We start from the raw sequence: 26288 nt of genomic DNA, 5'->3' as shown, positions 1-26288 counted from the left end.
TTTAAATACTTAGGGGTGTATATTAGGGATGAGTTAACAGTGCAAAAGAATTGGGAAGGAGTCATTGAAAGAGTGAAAGGCCGCCTAGATAAATGGAGATGGTTAATTCCAAAAATGTCGTATAGAGGGCGTATATTAATTATAAATAATTTAGTTGCTTCTTCAATATGGCATAGGGTTGCATGTATTGATCCTCCATCGCAACTGTTAGTAAAAATCCAGGCAATTTTAGTAGACTTCTTCTGGGATAAATTGCATTGGATCCCACAGAATGTGTTATTCTTGCCTAAGGAGGAGGGTGGACAGGGCTTTAATACATCTTCAAAGTAGAGTAGCAACTTTTCGGTTGCAATTCATTCAAAAACTTCTTCTTGGTTCAGCTGAATGTAGATGGTGTGCTGTTGCATATGTGATTTTACGTAAACTTGAGAATCTGGGACTAGATAAAAACTCTTTTTTTACTCGACCCACTGAAATTGAACACTTCAGGATTACCAGTTTTTTTATAGGAACCTCTTTAAAGTGTGGAGTCTTTTTGTTTTTTAAAAAAACAGAGGATTCAGAGTCACTTCATTGGCTGTTAGAAGAGCCTTTAATCCGTGGAGCACGCCTGGATTTGTCTGCCAGTGGACTGCACCCAGGACTTAACAAGACACTCACTGACAGTAAAGTCATCACTTTGGGACAGTTACTGGAAGTATCAGGAATGGATTTCATGAATGATGAAGCAACGGGCTCAACATCTGGGCATTCGATCAACCCGTCTAGTTGCACAACTATTGGTGAGTGGCAGATGCTCCTCAATGCAACAGAAAGACTTTTGTTGGCTGAGTATGGTGATGGTCGCTGTGAACCAGATCCTGAAGACTCTTTTCCTTGTCTGTCTTTTTCACCGAATCTAGAAGAGGTTTTCTGGAGTGTTTTTTAAAAACTGTTCAATCCCTGTGTGTAGATTTCTTTTCTTGTTCTGGGAGAAGTTTGTATAAGTATTGTGTTGTTATTTTTAACAAAAAGGTGTTAAGTAAGAAAATTGATACTCCATGGCGTGATTTTTTTAAATTGAATATGGATAGAAAACCTGAGTGGAGAGCACTTTATAAACCACCGTTGACGAAAAAGACAGGTGACTTACAGTGGAGAATTCTTCATGGCGCTGTCGCCGTGAATGCTTTTATTTCGGTTTTAAATCCTGAGGTTGATGCTCAATGTCCTTTTTGCACTGAGAGAGAAACCATCTTTCATGCTTTTGTAAAATGTGCAAGATTAGAGCCTTTATTTTTGCTTTTAGGAGCCATTTTTTCAGAGCTGTAATGAATTTTTTTCTACTGTGGTTTTTATTTTAGGTTTTAAATAAATATGTGTTGAAAAACAGATTTGTATGTCAGTTGTTGAATTGTGTGTTAGGCCAAGCAAAATTGGCCATTTATATAAGTAGAAAAAAGAAAGTTGAGCAAAATTTTGGGACAGAATGTAGTAGCAATGTTTTCAAACATGGTGAAAAGCAAGAATAATGATTGATTTTGCTTATTACAAGCAAATGGATGATCTCATAACCTTTGAAGGTATTTGGTGTTGCAACGAGGCTTTGTGTTCTGTATCTGAGGGTGATTTGTTTTTTACACATTTATTGTGAGTTGATGTTGCTCTTAATATTTATGCACATTGTAATTTAATTGTACTGTGAGATGTATTTGTAATAAAAGTTTTGTTAAAATTCAAAAAAATTCTCTCTCTCTCTCTCTCTCTCTCTCTCTCTCTCTCTCTCTCTCTCTCTCTCTCTCTCTCTCTCTCTCTCTCTCCCTCTCTCTCTCTCTCTGTGATGATGAGGGCGTCTTCACTGGTAAATGGAGGATGGGCTGGTGATGCAGGAGGATGAATGTCTCTTATAAAAGAAAAGAGGGAGTCATAAATGAAGTCTGGGCTCATAGAGCTGACTGGAGTGATGAAGCGCTCCCGTCTCATTTACACACACTGCCCATCGCTTTTAAAACCACTTTCAGATGGATCATATTATGGGATGTAGGAAATATTCACTCCGGTTTGAAATGTGCAAAGCTTGACCTTTGAATAGCAGAGGACAAGTCTGCCCTGCCCTGAAGAAATAAAATTCTGTGTGTTACAGTCCATCTTCATCCTCCGGATGTGATTTGGAACCGCGGGAAGCTCCTTCCCTGGATTGTGTGCTTCATAGTCCTGTTTGTCTGCTCTCAGCGGGTTCCTGACTTGGAGAATGGCAGTCCATGAGATTCCTTGTGGATGTTGTGAGCTAATAATTGGTTCTGAACAGAGATGAAATAGCCAGATACTCCTCGATTCAATTTCCCAACATTCTGGAAACAGAGAAGATCAATTTTCCCATCTTCCTCTTTTTCTCCCAGCAGCCTCATTCTTGCTGTTTTCTGTCTCTCTCTCTTTTATGGGAACTTTCAGTATCGCTGTCTGTCTCTGTGTGATTGATGGGGAGAATAGGTAAACACAGCACCTCACCAAACGATCAACCTTCATTGCCTCAAAATTATAGACATATTTCTTCTTGAATTACTTTTAAGGGAACACATTCAGTTGGATGAATAATGAATTATTTATGATCTGCTTTGACTGTTGTGGTGAAGGCTCTTGCAGAAAACTTGTGTTTTAGCTCCGGGGGATTTGCATATCGAAAGCGATCAATCTTTTGTCTCCCTTTGTAAGTAATTTGGCTTTGCAGAATCAGAAATCAAAAACGAATGTGGTTATAATATCTGATGAAGGAACATTCAGGATATAATTCTGTTCTGAAGAGTGTCAGAGGAGTAACTAGCCATTGCTAATTAGAGTAAATTAATTACATACACAACCATCCCACTGGAATATGTTGAGTTATGAAATGAGTCTTTAGATCTGTTCCAAGCTGTCTATCTAGACAGATTTTCAGAATCACAAGTACACACTTCAACAGGGTTGAAGGCTTTTCCAAAAGGCAGATAGCAGATGGCTACTAAAATATATAAAACATATTTTGACTAAAAACAGCCCCAGGATGCATTGAAACATTGAAAAAGTGTCATACAAGATTTTAATTTTAATTAAATATTGTCTCTTAATTAAAAAATGTATATGTGGTATGTAATATTTTTCTCATTACAGCATCATATTAGATATGCTTACACCAGTCTCTATTGTAATTGACTGACAGTTAATTAGAGAATTAGAGAAACACTATATACTCACTATGTAAAACATTTCAAATCAATCATATGAGGTTCACTTTAGGTTAGGATGCAGCCTTATGTAGATGTTTTCAGTATACAGACAGTAGACAGCTGTTAAAGTATATGAGTTTGCTGTCTATGTGTGTCTCTCTGTAAGAGCTTGTGGTTACTAAACAGTGATGGGTAGCAACACTAAATTAAAATACACACTTTTAGGTCAAGTGACTGGAAAATGTCAACACCAACATACAATGGCTCTGGGTGGTCCCTCACGGCTGTGCAAATCTATGCAAATGACAAGAAGGGGTATTTCATACTGCAACATTCTAATTTGTCAGCATTTAGACCTTCTAAAAGAGATTAGACAACAGTTAAATATAGAATTTATAACTCATAATCTACATATATATTAGAGATGCACCGATATTCTCTGCCGACAATGATAGCCGATAATATTCATATTCATATCGCTCAAATTTACCAAACATTGATAAGTCACATATCAAATGAAAGCTCTCATTCCCCAAAATGTGATTGTATAGTTTATTTATTTGATCTAACATATTAAAGAGAATAATTATCAAAAGAAACACGATGATGGAAATGACATGATATGTATCCTCTTGCTGTGGCAGTCAGCGGAACACATCAGTGTCAAAATAACGACAACACACTGTGGCGGCCCTATCAGAGTCGAGATTGGACCACATGGTCACTTTGCTTCAGGGCAATAACTCTACTGATGGAGGATAGAGAAAGGAAGAGGAATTGCTCTGGTTTAAAACAGATTCATCAGGATGCTAACGTGAATCTGGTTCTGCTCCAGACTCAAATCCCAGACTCTCAGAGAGCTCAGCAGAGCATGTAGAGAGATGGAGGCCAGCTGGACTGGGTCACACTTTCAGGATCCCAATGCAATTTGCTCAGACCTCTCAGCATGACGCCTGTTCACTTTTGATTTGATTCATGAAGCAAAGGCTGAAGAAATTGCCTTATTAAATGAATAGTCTATCCCAAAATGAAAACCCTGCCATAATCTGGTCTCACTCATGTCATTCCAAATACATATTTTTTGAATTTATTCACTTAAAATCTTCCCCTCTTAGAGCTTTTGCCCATTCAAACCTGCTGCATCACAATGCACACAAGAGCCAGTGAAGTTTGTCTGCAATCTCTCCTCATTTAGTGGTGTTGAGTGCTGGTATCATTGTTTAAAACTGTGAAAAAATCCCTTTTCTGACCCTTTTGGATAGTTTATGACATCAGAAGAGTTTAAACATATAAATAAAAACTACTTTTATGGTAGCATCCACTGATTATTGTATGTTTTTGGTGTATTGAAAAGAGCAACCTGGACTGCAGATTATCTCCATTTGTGTTCTACAGAAGAAACATTTTATTTATTCATTTATTTTTATTTTTGATAAGTATCCCTTTATAACAGTATAAAGGAAGTTAGAAACCAGTCCGTTGCATGTCACATGCAGAGGACATGCAGTTTTTTGACAGCTTGTTCTCTTGACTCCAGCAACAGGAAGCGGATTACAGTTGATGGGTTTATTGCTCACGGTCACTCAAGAGTTATCGAGGAATCTCATATACAGCAGGGAAAAGGCTTCTCACCAGATGTTCTTATCAGATGAATGTAAATGTGCTCTCCAGGATCAGACTCCTTCTTCGTGTCGCCTGTATCACTGAGACTGCAGGGCCAAACAGACACACTGATAATGTAGCGTTTGGCGTTTAACAGATTAAAGTCTGTTAGCAGTGAAATGAACACCCACCGGTGTCTTAGCTTCAATAATACACCACAATACAGATATTACATCCACTTTTCTATGCAGATTTGTCTGTGGTTGATGTTAAGGCACTTTTATTCTGCACTTTACTGAGTATGAGATATTTCCTTTCTTTGCAAAACTCATTTATATTTACGTGTTACTTATTAATAAATGTTTGATTAAAAAGTACGTTTTCCAAATTTTTCCATGCTTTTTTGGCATGTACTATGGTAATCACACCTAACCATCTGCTGTTAATTTGCATACATTCAGCTTGAACTGAGAGGATTAATAATGCTATTGTGTACAAGTCCAATTAATTTCTCTTCCAATATTGATCTCTGTCTCTGTCTGTTTGCAGGATTACTTGATGACGCACATGTACGGGAACGCGGCGAGAGATGACTTGTGGAACAAATTCTCTGAGGTGAGATTTCACGCATCTTCTGGGTGTGAGACCTCCATCCACGAGCAGGAATCAGTGCTGGGGTCAGTCAGTGTTGAGCAGCGAGTGAAACTGTGTGTGTTCAACCTACTTAAATTCACCCAGTGCATCTCCTGCAGGCAGGTGTTCAGAGATTCATGCGCTGCATATAGGTCAGAGGCCATTAAATAGCTGCATATCATAAGCTGTGCACAAATTTAGGCCAATACACCACCTACTCACATCAGTGCATTATGGTTCTATCGAACGGTCACATGGGAAAGAGTTTGATATGGAGGCTGGTTGTGTTTGATAGTCTGCTGTTACACTTGAGGTTGCACTTAGAATGGAAATGCTTTCTAAAGGAGAAGGTCACTATTGATCCAGAAATCTGATCACTAAAACCTGCTAAATGTAAATGTTCACAGATACTGAAGGCTTGCTGCTGCTGATTCTGGTGATTTTAATTAACTTATAAATTACTTGAATCTAAACAGACCCGATTAGTAAAGTGTCACATAATTGCTGACAAGCCTGATGAGTCTCTCAGATTAAACATGAGCATCTGCCCTTCAGCTCAGGTGTAGCCAAGAATAACCCAAGATAAGTCTAAAAATGATCTTCTGCTTAAGGAAAGCTGACCTATTTAGATGCTTCAAAAATACAGTTTTTATTAGGTTTGGCATGAGCGCCCATCTCCTGACAGAAACACTGATCCACTGCTTCAGTTTCTCTGTCTTTTAGTAGTACCATAGAGGGTTTAGCAACCATATTGTTTGTGGCAGACTTTATTTCCCATAATTCCTTCAGTTTCAGTTACTGGAACAACAAATACAAACGCTAATACAAAGTTCTTACATTAAATGATAATAAAACCTGTTTAACAAAACTATTTAAAGTATCTTTACTTTTTTATAACAGCACACATATGCAAAAATCTTTCAAAACAGAATGTATTTAAAGGTGAATTTATGTGAAGGGGCCGGATCTGGACCTCTGTATCCTCTCAGTGGCCATGTTTGTCAGACACTGATGAATTTAGCTACATTAACAGTCCGTGACAGCCCATCATCTAATGAATACTGATATGCACTGTGTTCATTAGCTATTCATGAAATCCAAATTGCTGCAATAATCTGGCAGTGCTTAGAGCCCACAAAGCCCTTTGTCAAACTCACGACTCGTCGCCGGACTGGCCTTCACTTCCTTTAATTATATCCACCAGGGCAAAGGTACAGTAGCTTCCTGAAAGCCGTCCTATAGAAAATGATTCATAATGTAGGAACATCAACTGCCATCATCAGTCTCTGTAGAGCCTCTTCTCTATGCACACAGTCAACAAAACATGAGTCACTGACAGCTGTGAGAAGTCATCCATTTCACTTGTCATTTTCTATATAATATCCCAGACACTAACTATATACAAAATACTGACTTTGCACTGGCAGTGCTGCACATAATCTTTATAAGAAGTGCATGGAAATTCAACTTGATTGATACCATTAGAGGTTGACTTAAGTGCAACCGGTTCTGCAGAGCTCAAACCAGCGACAAGGTGTTTCCAATGTTTTGTAGTCACCTGCTGTACCATTCTTTTTTAAATGGATACAGCAGCTCAAGGTGAAAAGAAGATAAAGCATTAAAAGGATCCTCATACATACAGAGAGCTTTTGAAAACAATGTATACAGAAAACAGTTGTCCACCGCTATAGTAGCATTTTCAAAGAATACGGAGCAACCGTGTACGCAGTATATTTCCCTCAGGGACAAAACTGTTTTCTCATTAATAAGCTGTGAGATCCAATTTTATGTTTTACTTCTTTAAAATAGGAGGAGCATCTTCCTCTGAAGAAATCAGACTTATAAATCTAGCTCTGCTCTTTTACAAGCGTGCTCTCATATAGAAAGATTAGATAACAGGAAATTGCCTTGTGATGTTCCTGCACATGCAGTTTAAGTTTAATCGTTTTTATTTACATCCATTTTATTTTTGAAAGACAACGAAAACTTGAATCAGTTAAGATATGTGCAGTTAAAAACATCAAATCTGAATTCATATGGTACTTCTTGAACCCTAAAGCCCACAAACACAACTCACTTCCACTCAGCTGACATTTTCAGACACAATCTGTTTTCTTTGCACCTTTTACTTTGAGCTGTTAGATGCCTGACATGATGATCTGTGTATGATGTGTTTTGATGTATATGTTTTGTTTCACAGGCCATGCAGCGGGAGGGAAAGGACATCAACATCACGCAGGTCATGGACCGCTGGACCCTGCAGATGGGCTACCCTGTCGTCACCATCAGCAAGAACGACAGTCTTGACAACAGTGTCACCATCTCACAAGAGCACTTCATCTATGACACGGACGCAAAGATCCAGAATCCTGAGCTGTTCAACAAAAGGTAGTCTGCCATATGTCAATCGTGACAGGTTGTTACATGAAAATGAAACACCATCAGTCAACTGACCCCTTGACATTGATTCTCCATGAGCTCATACATTGTTGCAGAAATCCACCATAACATATGGAGCAGAGGAGTGTACGTTTGCCGAACACTGCAATACTGAATAATGTAAAAAGCCCACAGTCAGTGATTCTCCTCCCAGAATTCAATGATAGTTTCCTGTGATCAGATCAAGCTCAGACAGAAAAAAAATATCCTGGTAGCTATGCAGCTAAAGAGATGAAGAATCTAGGAAATACAGAAGAATAGACTACTTTAGCGCTCCACAACAGCATGAAGACCCAAGTTATGTGAACAGTTTAACATAAATATGGAAGTCTGCCTTCACCTCGCCTGCTAAGATTAAACAGCTTTAACCAGCCTTAAATCATTTGCTGGCTTTCACTGGCTATCAAGCTGCTATTAACTGAGCATTTCATTTATTATTAGCGACCCATGCTAACCCGTCACTGCCACATGCAGTTTGGCACCCGTCTGCGTCGTCACGGAAAACTGCGTGTGTCACTGCCAGATAGATTAGTCTAATTCTTCGTTAGAGTGAGATGAATAATTCAGTATTGCCTCTGATCCGTTTTAGAAATCCTCCTTTTGTTTTGTATCAGACACTGTTAGCGGCACAAGAATTGAGTCAAGAATTGAATTTTAATGCTGTGCTGTCAGTTTGAGAGTGTGGTGTGTGGTGTTAGGCCGTATTGCCATTTCGATAGTGACAATGTTTCTTAATTCGAGAACAATATCAGTGCAAAACACCTGCAATTTAAGGAAATGAGCTCCTGAGCTTGTAGCATGTAATTCTGAATGTGGTTTTCTGACTATAGGTGGTTAATAATGGATAATAATAATCTTCTAGTGAGATTAAAGCATCATTTTTGTCATCATAAACATATCTGAAAGATCATCTGCAAGTACTCAAAGGCTTCCTGCTTTTACGCTCTCCACATCAAGCCATCTGGTGTCATAAAAATGAAACATGCAGGTAGAAATCTGTATGTTCACCTCTTTCCGGAGTTCATTTGTTCAGAGCAGACGAAGCCACCTTCTTTTAAATGTCTCCTCCTACATGAACGTGTTTTCTGAGTGCGGCGGTCTTCTGCAGAGGCGTTCAGAAGCAGAACTGCTCCAAGAATCAATAGCAAAGCTGTGTTGCGAGTAGGGGGCGTATCTTTCCTGCTTTGCCCCTCAGAAGGGTTTTCTGCTGAGTACCAGACAACCTGCCAGAATGCAGGGGGATTTGGCACCTTTGTAAATGCAGTGTAACACCTTACTTGAGGGTTTAAGCCAGCCTAACAAAATGTGCTGACAGAAACATTGGCTGCAACAAAAGGAAAACAGAGAAGGTCAGTTTGAGCATATTTCACACTCATTCAGTATGTTTCATGTCCACTGACATCTCATTACAGTTCATAGAGGGTTCACAGTCTGTCTGGAGAGGTACAAAATCCACAGAAAAGGATATTTCTTTCACATTGTTGTACTTAAAACACATACTGACTTTTTTGCTGCACTTTGATACTCTGTTAAAGCAAACTTCATAATCCAGCTAGCAAAGAGCCACAAACCTGAGAGGCTGTACTAATTCACTTCCTCTTTCAAATGTGCATTAAATAAATCTTTCTGGGTTAAATACAACTTCAGCTGTTCTGATATCATCTTTGGTCTATTATTGATTACCACAGTAATTAATTGTGACTCATCCTTTAGTTTAAAAAAAGAATGAAAAAACATGTTATGATACAGTGGAAGCCTATCGTGCTAGCATTCTAAAAGTAGATTGTTCGTTTTTATTCTGTTTTTATAAAGTTTGGGTGTTGAATAGATCTTGTCATTTGTATTTAATGCTAAATATTTCTTTGAAAACTGGGCGCGCTAATGAGCAGGCGATGGAATAGAATGTGTTTAGCTGAGCTCCTTTCTAATTTTTATTTAATCTTGTATTAAAAGCAACATATCCTTTGCAATTATCCCTAGCATGATTTGTAACGTATTCCCGCACAAATAGTGAGTGAAATGAACGAGCCTTGTTCAGAGTGATGGCCTCTAAGCTCTGGAATTATAAAAACTGCAGATCCTCCAGTTCTAGGCCCAATTCCTTCTTGACAAAGAGTTCAGCTTCCGACCGTGCGAGTTCAGCTTCCGACCGTGCTGACACACAGACTCCACCAAACATGACTTCAAGTGAAATTGATATGGAAGAATTGAAATCGCAGATTATCATATCCTTAAAAGCAGATATTTCCGCAGTGACAAGAACTGAACTTAACAACTCTCTCGCTGACAATTTCTACTTCTTAAAGAGCGAGATACAAGCAGTCAGAATGGAAATAGCCAACAATGCAATGTTAATCCGGGCTGACACTGAACAATTGAAGGCTACAATTAAAGATATGGATGAATTGCAAGCCGTGGTTAGCACTTTGAAGATGGAACTGAAAGAGTTATAAGACATGGAGGGTGTGAAGGTGCAATATTCTAATTGTGGGTGTTGCAAAGAGACCGGGATCAGCTTCCACAGAGTCGGTCTCTGAACTACAGTACTATCCAAGGTGCTGAAACTGGATAAGGAAGTTCTGGTAGAGTGGTATTGCAGTTCAAGACCATTGACCCCCGGAGGAAAGCTACAGGTGACTGTAGCAAAGCTACACTACTATCAGGATTGCGTTGAGGTCCTGCGCAGAGTGCGCAGTCAGGCTCTGCTTAGGTTTAATGGTGTTTCCATTGCAATATTCCCGGATTATACTGCTAGCATCTCCAAAGCATGGGCTGCATTCATGTATGTCATGTTGTACATGTCAGTTACTGTTGAATTATTCACCATCACATGTCGGTTTATGTATTGTCATTATTTATTTATTTTTCTTTTAATGGTGTGACTGTTATATTGTGTTTTGGGGCATCGTTTTCTGTCTAAAATTAATGGGGTGTTCTATTGTGTTGTTCTATCCTCCTTAGCTGGGGCATGTTGTCACATTTCACTTCCATTCTTTTGGGGTAAATAAAGAAAATAGTATACACTGCAATTGTGAAACAGAACCACATATTTGTACTACACAGGTGTGAAATTAATATTGATATATATATACATATATATATATATATATATATATATATATATATATATATATATATATATATATATATATATATATATATATATATATATACACTCTGAACCCCATGCGGATTTACACAAACTGAGAAATTCAAAAAGTATTAGCTTGTGCCCCGCTCTCTTCTACATCGGCTTGTTAGCATATTAGCAGTTATCTTATTAAACTTGCATTTGTTCAGGGTCACAGTTCTCCTCTCCAGTATAAAACAGCAGTAGTAAGTTAGCAAGATGCAATACATCACTATAAAGTGGCTATAAGTATGAAGATTAGTACTTCAACACACCTCATCTGAAATCATCAAAGGACCGTTTAGCACATCTAAGATAGTTCTGCAGATCCTGTGCTTATTTTCACCAGTGTAAAAAGTGTAGAGCTGAACCGTTCCTTCATTAACACTTTTGCAATCGTATCTTACCTGACTATTTGGATTTTCACAACCCAGATTTTATGCTGAGGTGATGTTATAGAGAATATAAACAACTTATTAGTGCTTGAAGGCACAAATTAATTTTCTCATTGCAGGCTGCTAGACTGTAATGGGGACGTGTTGTTACTCCTAAGAATTCTTTTACAGGTGGATTATAGAGTCTTATTTTGCAGGTATGTGTTGGTCTGCTTGAGGCTGTTGTGTAACTGTGTCAGACTAATTTGTGACTGAAAGTTCAAGGTCACATGGTGATGATCAGATCCCCACAATTAAATAACATCAAGATTCTGGCAATAAAATTGTCACATACACACACTCACTCACAGTATGGTTAAACGTTTCTGTCACACCCCCTTTGGAGGTTTTGTTGTGTTTTCATCCCTCATGTGTTCATTGACCCTGTTTCTGTCTCTCTTTCATTAATTAGTTCTTTGTGCCCATATTTGGTTCTGTTCCTGTTCCTGTTCTTGTTATATCATTATTAGTTTATCCTCCTCACCTGCCTGTCCCTTATTGAGCTCCCCTTTATTAAGTCTAGTCTGTGAATTCTTGAGTTGAGTTGAGTTGTTCGTGTGTGACCTGCCTACCTTCTGTGGATTCCTTCTGTGTGGACCAGTGATCCTCAAATCTGGTTCGCGAGATCTGGTATCCTGCCGAGTTTAGCTCCAACCCTAATCAAACAAACCTACCTGTGATTTTCTAATGACCCTGAAGACACTGATTAGCCAACTCAGGTGTGTTTGATTAGGGTTAGGTTAGGGTTAAACTCTGCAGGAAAGTGGATCTTGCCAGCCAGATTTGAGGATCACTGGTCTAGACAGTTAACAGTGCAAAACACACATACACATCTAAAATGCATGCATGAACATGCATCAGCTTGAACGCCACTGGGCATATAAATAAAGTAGAAAAAACTGTACTGTAGATCTAGAATGTCTTTCATATTAAGAATAAACACTTCAACTTAAATGCAGCAGTAATATTTATTGTAAACAATGCTTTATTTTGTACAAGAAACAATAATCTGTGCATGCAAAATATATGGTCTTCTGTGCAAATTAAGTATCTTCTCAAATGTTTTCTGAGCAAATGAAAAAAAAGTCAGTTAGTTTTGATGATTTTTAAATCAATAAAATTATATTCATCTAAAATCCTTGGTTGATCATTGATCTTCACAAGTCTCTGATTTGTGACTACACATCCTTTGATACATTACTGTGTCACTGTAAGTTGAAGTCAATCATTAAAAAAATCTTCCAAGAAATCTTGGACATGTATAATTTGTGCTTTTCCAATTTGTCTGTTAGCTGATGGATGATTTTAAAGGCTGATTTTAAAGTTTAAAAGCCTTGATTTGGCAATAAGAGTTCAGCAAAAAAGGTTCATTGGCATTCCAGAATTCCACCACCAACCTCTTTGTTTAGCAGATGTTTAGTTCAGTATCCAACAAAACCCAGTCTTTCTTATGTAGCCCATCCAGGAGAACATCTTTATCTTCTTTTGTCCATTTCTTCGTGGTCTCAGTGGTTTCAAACCACTGCTGGATGATTGACTGAAAATCTAAACAACATCAGTGAACATAGAATCTCAAACTCCAGCATATGTGAATCCATGGAAGATTTCAAATGAAGACACTTGTGTTTTTTCCTCTCTTCTGTGCAGCCGGTGTTGGATGTTGGATAAAAGTGTTGTGAGGATCTATCGCACATGTTGAGCTACAAAAGCCCCCAGTGACTCATTATAGACTGCAAAAGCCAGCCGTCCCTAAAGAGAGCCTGAGATATTATCACACCCGCACAGAGAGACAGTGAGACTGAGACCTCACATCCAATGAGAGAGAGAGAGAGAGAGAGAGAGAGAGGATGCTGGTTAATCGCAGTAAATTTTAAATGTAGACACATTCAGACCACAGCTGTTACTCTTTTACAGTGACTGATGTTTTGCAAATTGCAAATTGCCTGAATTTTTTATATCTATTTTTTTTATTATAATAAAAGTAAACAAATTAATACATAAACAGAACATCAAAGGAACACTCTAGCAACTAGTCAAAACACCTTAGCAACCATATAGCACCCAACCATTATGGCAGTGAATGTTATTTTTCATAAAATTACAACACTAAATCTAACATTTTTTTCAGGCTACACTTTAGATTAGGGAACACATATTCCTACACATAAACTCCTAATTTTCTGTGTGTTGAAAGTAAATAAGATAGTTGTTGTAGTAGTTATGTTTAGGTACTGGGTAGGGTTAGGGGATCTTGTATATGGTCATGCAGAAAAAGGCATTAATATGTGTTTTATAAGTACTAATAAACAGCCAATATGCTAGTAATATGCATGCTAATACGCAACTCGTTAATAGTGTTCCTTAATCTAAAGTGTTGCCATATTTTCTTGTCTATTAAGAGCAACTGAACCTCAGCTAACAAACATTGCTTCTTTCCATAAACATAACATGATGCCCTCACGTCCCATCTCACACGAACACTTTACCCATCTACTGCAGACACTGAAATCTTGATTTGTTTTTTAGCTAAAGCTCTGGGCCAAAACACAAAGTTCCTGAGGGATGTAAATAACGATGATGATAACAGACGCTTCCATAAATGAACATAAACATGAGCCACCAAATTACCAGCCTGTGGAGAACTTTAATTTTCTTTTGCTTTCTTCTCTTGTTCAATCCCGCTGATGAACAGAGTTTTATGTAAATGTATCAGTGTGTGGTTTCATCTGAACACACACAGATGCTTCTGTTATCACTGGAATTCATAAGTATTGTTATCAGCGCTCTTCTAGCACAGAATCTCTCTCTATAGTGCCCTTACAAACATACGGATTTAAACACTGTTTCCCAGCAGGATCATATTGCTTCATCTTATGCATAATGCCTTTCTGACTGTGCTATAGTTTCCTCTGTGATATACTGTAAACCTTCAGCCCAGTAACTCAATAGTCTGCTGTATCCATCGTTTTATTAACTATTTATCAGTCAGTCTTTAATCAATCCAGGCTGCTCTTCACATATTAGATGACTAAACTTTGACATTTTATTCTGAAAATTTGATGCGTGCCTGTGTAAAGTTCACTTGAGGGTTGACAGGGTGTTGCTATGTGGTTGCTAAGGTGTTCAGGGTGTTTTTTTTAGCATGTTGCCTCAATATATCATTATGCCTTGTTAAGCAGTTAGCTTGGTACCCAAAGGCATTTAATGGTAAGCTAAGAAATTAAGCTAAGTTAACCAAAATAAACTAAAAACACAGAGAAAGATGTATTGTTTAAAACATTTTAGCTTTGTTAATATAATGTGATATGTAATTTATAAGACATTCCTTAACATATTTTCATGATTAAGAATAAAAACACCATTATGCAATGTTCTATCATTTCTTATCAGGCACTGAATTGAGTAAAATGGGGCTAATGGCACCCCTTAAGGGAAATGTGCTTTGATTGATTGCAGCTTTTTTTATTGAACAACACATTTTGTGTGTGTGTGTCGGGGGGCAAAAGGCCCCTTGTATTACAGATACATAATCTAAAATAATATGTCTTGCATAATAATAATAATAATAAAAAAAAAATACTTGTTCAGTGCAGTAACTTCAACAAAGTTTGTAGCATTATTATTATTATTATTTTATGATTATTTTAGTTTCTATTATGTAAAGCACTTTGAATTACCATTGTGTACGAAATGTGCTATATAAATAAATTTGCCTTGCCTTGCCTTGCCTTACTATATCATGTTTATTTTGATATATAAAATAGTTTAAATTACTCGTATTCAATAAACACATTGATTTTTAAAAATACTGAAGAAAATTTAATGAAAAATAAGGATTATGAATTCTGGTGCGCTTATAGCCCTGTTATTCCCTACTTATAAAACTTGTTCTCAGTCAATGAAATGGCTTTGTTGAGGAAGGTGGAAAACTGTTGTTTGAAAACCGTGTTTGGAGTGTGTTTAAATGGTTCGGTCTTGCATTAGGTCTCTAAGGTTACAGTCTTTATTGCTGTTGGTCGGCTCTGCTGTGCTCTTGTCGTCTGGGGTAGTTTACGCTGGCAGACAGCAGACCACGTCCACCTGTGTGTCAGCCATTCAGACAGCTGAAAGAGGGGCGGCCATCCATAGTGACACAGCTGTCAGACAGGCTTTTACTGGATGTGCACTCATACCTAGGGATGTTTATACACACACTAACACATGAAAGCACACACTCACAGATGAAACAAAATGAGATGGTGACACAGAACATGACAGCGATCGGGTGACGAGTGATACACAGCTGTGTATGTGTGATAGAGAAATAGCAAAGGACTCTGGAAAAGAATAAAATCTGATTTCATTGAGCTTTGACATTGCTGGGCTTTCTTTCAGCTTCACAATCATCTGATATGTCTGATTTTGTCACTTTGCCTGCTTGTGCCGAGACAGAGAGGATATCGCCCATATATATTCTACAATCGCATTAAGTTGTGGCAGTCTTTATGTGTAAGATTATGTGCGTCATACAGTAGGTCTCTGCAGCAGTGACATTTAAATCCCTGAGATCAAATAGAAGCGTTTCAGCTGATATTTCTCTCTTTGTCTCATTTCAGCTTCCAGTGGCAAATACCGCTTACGCTGGCAGTGGGAAACTCCAGTCACATATCAACAGAGACCATCATTTGGGTTTCCAATAAAACAGGTACCAATTACGCAATAATGAGTGTTCTCATTAGTGTATGGACACAGACAATCACAATTTGACTCTAAATGTGTCATGTGGTGTAACCACCATATAAAAATAATAACACATTTTCCTTACACCTTGAATGCACATTTGCATGCACATCTTAATTATTATTTAAATGTTTTAATTATAATTTGTCCGTCAAGAACTAATCATGCCTTGTCAATATTTTAAGAGAATTAATGACCTTGACAAACAGTCTTGAGAATCCCCATCAAAAAATATGATATCAAAAATATTTAAAAATTTTAATTATTTAAAAAGTAATAAAAAGAGTATTCCAAACTGTTTTAAAAGAATCAAGAATCACAGTTTTCAAGAATATGATTTTTTTTTTTTTAAATGGTGTTTTTCCTTCAATATATTGTTACTATGAACCTGCAATTTTTGACATCACAATGAATTTTAATTAATAAGAAGAAATTGAAAACATGCTTGTCATAGAGTAGGTATGGAAGTTATTGCATGTATAAATTGAATTCTTTTTAGATCTGAACAGAAAATAAATGTCATGTCCTTGACCTATGGAGTCCACGACTGCTGTCATATCAGCCAGAAACACATAAAACTATAGATAAAAGTACAGATTCAATTGGATTTCGTCATAAAATTTGACTAATTCAGCTCCTGAGAGTGCGTTTATGTAAATGTCCTTTTACAACACATTCAAAATACTATTCATCTGTGAGTCACTTATTCATGCAGCAGCTCCACATCCACCATCATTATATTCAATTCTGTTCCATTCCTTTCCTCTCCATTGGGAGAACGAGGTGGATTTTCTTCGGATAGAGCCACAGCGAGTCAAATTCCAAGCGCCAGAATTGAATTTGGTCTGTGAATGATCCGAGTGGCTCAGAGCTCAGAGTTCCCCTGATTGTGAGAACATGTAACAGCCTCCATTTTCTGCTCACCTTCTCTGAGAAACAGCCCTCATCAGGGCTACAATGCAGATCCACAGCGGCACGATCAAGAATATGTCTTGAAAGTCATTAGTCTTCAGCGACTCTTGAAAGAAACAGAGACTATAACATAGAGACCCCATTTATGTGCATTAACTCACCACCTGACTCTTGCAATCTGGCCACTGATGGTTGGATGCTCCCTGGATCACGATACACTTCAAATGCACTCAAAAGCACTTAACCGGTGCATTTGTTATCCATGAAAAAGCACAAGGTCTGGCTGGAATAATACAAGATGAGAACGCGGCAAACACATTAGATTACAGATGTTGTGCATTACAAAATGCTGAATACATCGTCTCTTCCTGTACATTTTCATGCAGGACTGCCTTTATGAGTTCATGATTATAAATGCGCTGAAAATTTTAAACATTGATATGAATAAAAAGCTTTGTGAGTGCACAGTCAGGCAGAATATATATATCTGTCTGTGATTGTCTAGATGTCATTTGGTGCCGTGTGTTTCTGCTCATTTGCATGTGATTTGAGCTACACTGAGCTGTCAGAAGTGTCATTAAACATTTGTTTCATGTTCTTTTTTTACTTGTGTATTTATAGAGACACACAGAGTGGGTCACGTGGACGGTGAGACATGGTTGCTGGGCAACATCAATCAAACAGGCTACTTCAGAGTAAACTACGACCTTCACAACTGGAGACTTCTGATTCAGCAGCTGATGACCAACCCAACGGTACAGCACCCACAATGCTGTTCTTTCACCTCTCTCAGTCCATCATCTTTCCTTTTTGAGTATTTCCTTTGATTTTTCGTTCCCCCTTCTGTCACGATTCTTCCTTTTCCTCATTCTCCTCCTCATTCCCATCTATCCTGCATGTTTCCTGCTGCATTATAAATGTCTCTGCTGTTCTCCACCGGCAGATCATCTCCGTGGGCAACAGGGCCGGTCTGATTGATGACGTCTTCAACCTGGCGAGGTGGGTTCTGTTTGTTACACGGCCCCTCTGGAAACATGCAGAGTCATTCAGAGAGCCTGAAACCTGCACTACAGAGCCATTTAACATCCTTCACTCCCCCACAGAGACTTGCTGGACTATTCAGTTTAATTCAGCTTTATTTGTGTGGTTAATTTATTTGTGCACATTATTTCAGTGGCTCATTCACCTACCACTGAGCAAGTACAAAACGACAAAGGTGAGGAAAAACTATTGGAGTATAAAAGTCTGTTGAGACCAAATCTGGATTTTCAGTGCAAAACATTTCAAAAAGATTTCAAGATGAAGCATTTCATCTCTAAGAACTTTACTATGGTTAAAATTAAGCAACTAAATTAATTAAATAAATTGTATTAGCGAAATATACCAATTTATTTTGTTATTCCGTGAAAGCACAAAAAGTATGGTTTTAAACATTTTTTCTTCTTCTCTTTAAAATGTATTTAAAATTTAAAATGTCACTTTTGATAATATTAAGCTGCATTTATGGATGACACTGAGTGGATGAATCTTGAATTTCTAAAACCTAATTTCATCCAAAAGATTATTATAATTATAGAAGATTTTTTAATAAATGTCAAAGAACAGACATGACGCTTATACCTAAAGTCACAGCAGAGAGCAGTGCAAATTGTTCTTCATCTCCTTGGGATTTCAAAAGATTATCACGACTGATGGATCTGAATGGAAGTCTAAGTGTTGCTAGAGTTGAACATTTATTCAGTCTTAGTATTAACATTCATCTCAGGTATGATCACATGTCAGCTGTCTCATTAGTTTTCTATATGGACTGTTTATTTGTCACATCCTCTGAAGATGCATACGTCCATAGAAATCTCTAAGTAGATTAAAATAGCATCACCAGACACAGAGTTCATATTCTGTTTGATCTGCTTGTACTGTAAGTCTCTTTTCTTCTTTAGCCTGGAGGCGTTGCTGAAGAAAAACCCTTTAGCTCATCAAGATGAGACCTGCGGTGAGACTATTGAGCCGTTACAGCGATAGTGGATAGTAAGAAAGCGAGGGAAAACCTCTGTGTTCCCGCCTTTCCACTGCTGCCTCATTGTGTTGATCCTTTAGAGCTTCATCAGCAGCTGGAAACTCATGAACCTCCATTAATGTGAGAGGAGGAAGAGACAGAACGATAAAGGTAGATAGCGATAAGTGTGTCCTCTGAAAGTTTATAGTGCCACAAGCTGCCAAGCTGCCATTAGACTGTTCTCCCTAAGGTCCTCTCTGTTCAACACAAAAACTCTCAGTCATTCTGCTTAATGAAAGAAATATTTAATCACTGTCAGCTAGAATCAGTAGGCAGCCAAATCAGTGTTTGAGTATCTCTGATGGACTTTCTTAAACATTGAATGTTGTGTAATTACTGTAGATGTTGTGTGTATAGATTTTACAGAACAGTAATTTTTATTTTCCCACCAAACTAAATAAGGAAGCTGCCAGATGCTCTGCTAGCATTAGCTCCGCTGTTCATCATACTGAAACGACAGGCTTATCTGCCGGCGCTGTTTCCTGAGCATGCCGATTCAGTCAACTGACGACAAACCCGCAGGGAGACTTGTGTTTATTGCCATCACGTTAGGCTGAGAATGGAAACCTGTTCCCCTGGATTGTGGTACGTCATGTTCATTTAGCCTGTTTATTCGGCTCAGCCTTGTTTACCGAAGAGCTGGATAATTGAAACTTAACAGGACTGAAGGCAAATCCTTTTGAGTTTTGATTTTGGTCTTGTTTGTACATATTGTTTCTCTCTGCTGTTGTTTACAGCTAATCCTGATAAATAAGAGCGGATGTTAACAGAATGTCTTATTCAACCTCAGGGCTCAGATCTGTGGAGGTGGTTACTGCATAATAAAAATGGCATCATTGTTAATCACAATGTGTAAAATGTCTTGTTTCTCTGTAAATTACTGGGATGATGAAGAGTGTTCATATGACTGCAGGAACTGAATGGGCGTTGCTGCCTCAAGTGATGTTACCTAATTAAAGGCCCCTGATGCTCATGGGAGTCACTCACACAGATCAATACTGCCTCACAAAGCTTAGTCAGCCTTTATTGTGATTATGAATCACTGGATCAATTAAAGAGAAGAAAGCTTGTGTTAGTGGAGCATAGTTTAAAAATAAAGTCAAGTTCATTATAGCATAGCTTTTGCATCTTTTATTAAAATATCTTTAAAGCGCAAGAGTAAATCAAGAGTTATTAGAATATTCTCTATTCCCAGCTTTGCAGAGATTTTGGTTTAATTAAAAAAAATGGGTGACATTTCAACTTATGTTGAATACAAATTAAATTACTTATATATTTTATAGTAATGCTGCGATGATGATCCTCTCAAAGGAGAGAGGATCTAAATTCAGATATACTAAAAATACGGATACACAAAAGACTAAAATTGGGAACTTGGAAATGTAGAAAACAGAAGAGCACAAATACAACAAACCACTAAAGAAAGACAAGTAACCAATAAAAATGCAAAGTCTTATAGCCTGGTGTAATAAGACAAGACACAGGAGGAATCAATCAAAGAATAACAAGGGAAAACAAGAACAAGAACTAAACACGGCAAACTACAAACTAAAAGACTACAAAAAAGCACAAGGAAGACAAACAGGAAATACATGTTAATCTGGGTTTGAAATGAACTTTTTCACTTTGCCTTCAAACATTTTTAAGTAAACAGCCATTCATAACTTCTACTAGTCAAAATAAAAAATATTAGACATAAACTATAATAAACATCAATGTTTAGATTTAAATATACTGAAATAATGTCAATCTGATTCTGAAGCATTCAGTGGCTATCAGTTTTATGAATGGTTTGCAAATACCATAAAAATGCAATTAAACAGAACTAAAAATTCTACAAAATTCGATGTGATATCTAAAATATTTCTAAATATGAAAAATAGATGAAATATTTTATGGTAAACACATTGAAGATTAGCGGACAGGCTGTTAATTCCTAAAGTGATCAGCTGTTTTTTTAGCTTGGGTATGTAAACTCACAGAAAACAATGTGTTCGAATTTTACAGACATTTATCGTCCAGTGTGTCCCTGCTTACTTACTTAATTATTCAACACATTATAGTGTTAAAACAGCAGTTTATGTTAAGTGTAGCTTCAGTTCTACTAAACTAGATTAAAGGAATTAACAGTTGCTGTTAACAGCTCGCTGTCATTACTGCAATCACTAGCTACCTATCTTGAGTACTTCCATAAAAATACTCATCTGTTTCTAATCCAATATTAGCATCATCAGCAGGCTGTTGCCATAGAGACAGAAGATTTGTTTGTGGCACCTGTAAAACATCATAACATCTGTCGACAATTCTGTCACTTCTCACACAGCAGCGAGAAAGAATTACAAAACGATGCTCTGAGGATATTTTAGACTTTTTTTCATATTCCTTTCCTTAGACACAATATTTTTATGCATATGGAGCGATCTCTCAGTCTCAGTGAGTCTCAGTGATGGAGGTTCATAATAGGCCTGTTTGAAATGCTCTGCTAAAGCTCAGACTAAATGAGCTACAATTACAGGCCAATTTAGAAAGCCAATGATTTATTTAGAAGACTGTTATGTTACCCATGAGTTATTTCAATGTCAGTGACATTTGCCTTGTTTAAAAATGAAACCACTTTTTCATTTAGATAAAAAAAGTGTAAATCATGTTAAAACAGTTCCCTCTGTGTTCAAGAGCCACATACTGTTATTTTCAACTCGTTGACCTTGTGTGTGTGTGTGTGTGTGTGTGTGTGTGTGTGTGTGTGTGTGTGTGTGTGTGTGTGTGTGTGTGTGTTTTCATGTCCCAAAAGCATGAGAGTGCAGTTCATTACTGTGCTCACTAACAGCAGGAAAAACGTCAGTGCCTCATGACAGTTTTATGGTCCTGTTGTGTTCTTTTATTTTTAATGAAAATTTCCCCTGAATAATGGAAACAGAAAAAGAAAAGGGAAGTTTTTTTATGGAAAGGATAAACTAAATGGCCTTATTCCAGTCACTACTGTTGGAATGTGATAATAATGGAAGTGTTTCTAAATATAAATAACAACCATTATGTCATTTGCTTTATTTTTTTCCTCCGAAGAAGCACACTTTAATATTGTATACACACTTTAATAGTTAGGATATATTATAGCATATGTGTGTGTGTGTGTGTGTGTGTGTGTGTGTGTGTTTGTGTGTGTGTGTGTGTGTGTGTTTCTTGTCTTGAAGAGCTGAAGCTCAAGGAGAAACACAACATAATTAATGCACATGTAATATTATTAATATGAGGATTAAAAAAAGCTCTTGCCTCTGTGTCAAGACTGCATCTTTCTTCATGTCTTGTGCACACATCAATCGGGAGAATATATATTGAATATTTCCTCGTAATCAGTGTGAAAGAATGACAGTGAACGAGTGTTTCAAGTGCCTTGGCATCATTATAGGTGGATTAATTGTTTATTGTTATACAATTATTTCTCATTAAACAGTTTAATGCTTTATACTGGGTAACGGTAGCTTGTTCTCCTCAAGGTTTAGACGCAGAATCCTGAAAATGTTTTGAGATAATCGCATATACATGGGTAACTGAGGGTGTCTGTGAGTAACTGTGATTAATGTCCCAATTAAATGTGTGTTGGGTGAATCTGTCCTCGGGAATTTAATGAGTCCGTTTTCAAGTCTGATCACTTCCTTTTTTCGCCTGACCTCTGGTAGGGAGCGCTTATGTGCCCTGCATGAAACTGTGATAAATTAAGATTAATTTCCCTGGATGGTGAGTCAGAGAAAGGCCTTTAACAGGAAGACCACAGCGCAGGTGGAACATGAATATGATCTCAACTAGATTTTCTGAGTGGTGCTTGCATTTACAAAACTCTTTTCCATGATGCTTGGGTTTCTAGAACGTTGCCAAGGCATTTGGGTGGCCAAAAGTGTGCACCTTAGCAAAAACCAAAGCATTCACTGGTTTCAACGCTCTTGGAAAGTCTTGTGTCTCTTGTGTTTTTGCTTTAAGATATCATCCGCTTTTTTTTTTTTTCCGCTCTCATAAAATTCTTGTGGGAGTTTCTAAAAAGACTGAAGAGAAAGTCGGTAGGAAACATGGATAGAAAATAAATGGAGGAGGTACCGATGTGTGGCAGAAACACAGTGTCTCATTTGACTAAAGCCCAAGGTCCTGCTGAAGTTCTTCTGGGATTTGATATGCCACTCCAAATGACAGGGAATATGTGCTATTAATGCTCATGTCTGTGTTTTAGAAGAGATCTTATGTTTTATGGAGTTATGCAAATTGAACACGACTGTAGCCGTACAAAAGAAGCTGTTTTTTTTATTCTTACAGCACATTATGACTCCCCACACAAAGCACAATGCCTGGCAGTTATTCTAAACGAATAATGATGAACAAAATGAACTGTTTGTAATCAGATGTTAATGACGTGTCAAAGCAAATGGGAAATATGCATAAAAATGAGCTGCTAGTGTCTGATCCTCGTACTCTCTTTCTTTTCTCTAGAGCGGGGTATTTGCCCCAAAACGTCCCTCTGCAGATGATCTCATATTTGTCTCAGGAGACCGAGTTTCTGCCATGGCACGCTGCTAGTCGAGCTCTTTACCAGCTGGACAAACTCCTGGACCGCACTGAAGACCACAGCCTGTTCAGCGTGAGTCTGATCTCAGATCAGTTTGGTGTCTGTTGTATTTTAACCTTGACTAGTGCAATAAGAAAGACACAGCTGATATCTAGCAGCACGTCTCAGATGACTCGACTCACCGCCAGACAGATCGAACTCAGAAGTTCCTCTGAACATTATCCAAAACAGCAGTGCAAAATATTTTGTATAATACCAAAATTTTTATTTCTAAAGATAGTATGCATTATGCAGTGTGCTAGTATTCCATTTTGAACACAGCCTAACATGACAGTGTCAGACACTTTCTCTGTTCCTCTGGCTTCTGTCTTGCCTGTCCACCTGCTTTCATATTCATTTATCACTTAGTTATTCTGAATATCACTCAAACGCCTACCCACAATCCCTCAGTGCGCATGAGTCATTTCTGCCCCTCCTCTGTAATGGACGACCCTTTAGTGTCAGCAGTGAGTGTGATGAATTTAATAACATCTTCTCTCTATTTCTCTCCATCACTGTGTTTACTGTGAGACAGAGCAGATGTTTAGAATGTAATGCAAGACAAACACACCTGATCAGCTGTATGGTCCACCACAGTATGGAAAACAATGTCCTCTACCAGCGTTTAAGTGCTTTTATCCGTGTAAGTGTGTGTTAAGAATTGAATTGCGACATAGCAGGGTCTAATTGTGATCATTCAGTCATCTCAGTAAGAGGGCATGAAATAAAGCAGTCGTGCTAAATTAGCTGTGACATTACCTGCTGCGACATTTCCCTCTACCGTATGGCGAGTCAAAACACACGCATGCACGCACACACACACACACACACACACACACACACACACACACACACACACACACATTTATAATGTACCTAATGTTTTTGTGTGTGTGTGTGCCATCAGGACTATGTTCTAAGACAGGTAGAACCGAAATATCTCAAGTTGGGCTGGCCGGCCACTTCCCCCGACGGCTCCTTCATGCAGGTGGCTTATCAGACCGAGTGAGTCTTGAATTTCACATTTCTTGAATTATGTATTACAGTTATTAACTTATATGTAGTCTGAGTAAGGACACTGAATTGCAAAGTGCAAGCCAGACATTTTCCACCTCAGAGATGGGAATGACCTCAGTAGACATGTATTTAATTTTTCATTTTACCCTTCCTCCATCTTTAGCTGCTAATGTACTTCCTTCTTACCTCCTCAGAGAGTTGCAGAGGGAGGTGATGATGCTGGCCTGCAGTTTTGGAAACAAACACTGTCACCGGCAGGCTGTTTCTCTCATTTCAGACTGGATTTCCAGCAACAAGAACAGGTGAGCAAATTCAGAGAATGTCTGCACATAATGACACATTTTACAGAATGAGAATATTGCAAAATATGGTTGGTTATTGTTCTGTATGTTCAACCCTGCCAAGATTCATACAGTAGGAGCTTTATTCCAAATGTCCATGGCAACACACATTTGTTTATCTAATTAGTTTTCGCTGCTTCCCACAGCAATGTTCTCATGCATGTATGCAGTATCACACTGCCAAACACACCATGGCACCGGCAGGGACTAATGACCATAATGAAGAATAAACAGGATTGTGGGTGTATGTTCTTACTCTGCCCAAGATATTGTGTTTGCCAAGGTGTTAGGAAATGATTACAACAGTTGGCCGCATGCCTACAAACATATAAAAGAGCACACACAGTACCCACTGGCAACCTAGTACATAGCCTAATGATTAGTGATGACATATCTGAATGCCTCTGATTGGCCACTGCATTCATAAGCTTAACAGAATCATTTATGATTGGTTATACTGTGCAACACTGTAAAAACAAGCAAAAAGAAATATGATGCAACATGAGCAAATCTAAATTGAATGGCATAAGTGACATTTTCACTTTATTTGTGACAGCCGTAATAAATTTTGCATTGGAAATTTGCTTGCTGGCTTCTTCAAAATTGTGCCCCTAGATTGACAGACAGACCTTTAATAAATGCCCAGATGCTTTATTACACATAAAATGTCACATATTGACCTTGGCGTCATATAATGTGCTTTTAATGATTTCTGAGGCCTTTAACTAGACACTAATAAAAGCAGGCTGCTCAATTTAAAAGCTTTTTTGATTAATATTCTTGCTTTCAACATGTGAAATAAACACTCAGTTGGATTCAGCTAGTGTTTGACCTGCTCAGTCAAAGATGTTCCACTCAGTGGCTCTGTAATTATTCCCCCGTGGAGTCCAGTGTGAGGTTTCTGATCGTGTCTGAACAGACAGAAAGTCTCTTTACTGAACACAATCCCTCCTGCTAGATGTATCATCACGTGGACAGGATAGTCTAATCCACTGGCAGAGAGCTGGAGCTATGAGATATATATATATTACATTTAAGGCATTTAGCAGATACTTTTATCCTGAACAACTGATTAAAAAATTAAACAGATGGCAAGAAATTTGTCTGCCTTTCTTCTCCACTGTTTTTGTTTTTAGTTGTACCATCCTTTTGATACTTAATTTTATGTATAATTTTTAATACATTTGACTACTTTTTGCATTTTATTTTATGTTATAACTGTTCTGAATTGT

General features: G+C 37.8%; 1 pseudogene; it reads left to right on the top strand.

The window, feature by feature from the left end:
- Positions 1–26288, top strand: part of LOC109056054 — a 109088-nt pseudogene that overhangs the window by 71794 nt on the left and 11006 nt on the right.

This window comes from Cyprinus carpio, chromosome A4, assembly GCF_018340385.1.
Source record: "Cyprinus carpio isolate SPL01 chromosome A4, ASM1834038v1, whole genome shotgun sequence".
Classification (NCBI taxonomy): domain Eukaryota; kingdom Metazoa; phylum Chordata; class Actinopteri; order Cypriniformes; family Cyprinidae; genus Cyprinus; species Cyprinus carpio.
This window is presented reverse-complemented; position numbering and strand designations above follow the sequence as displayed.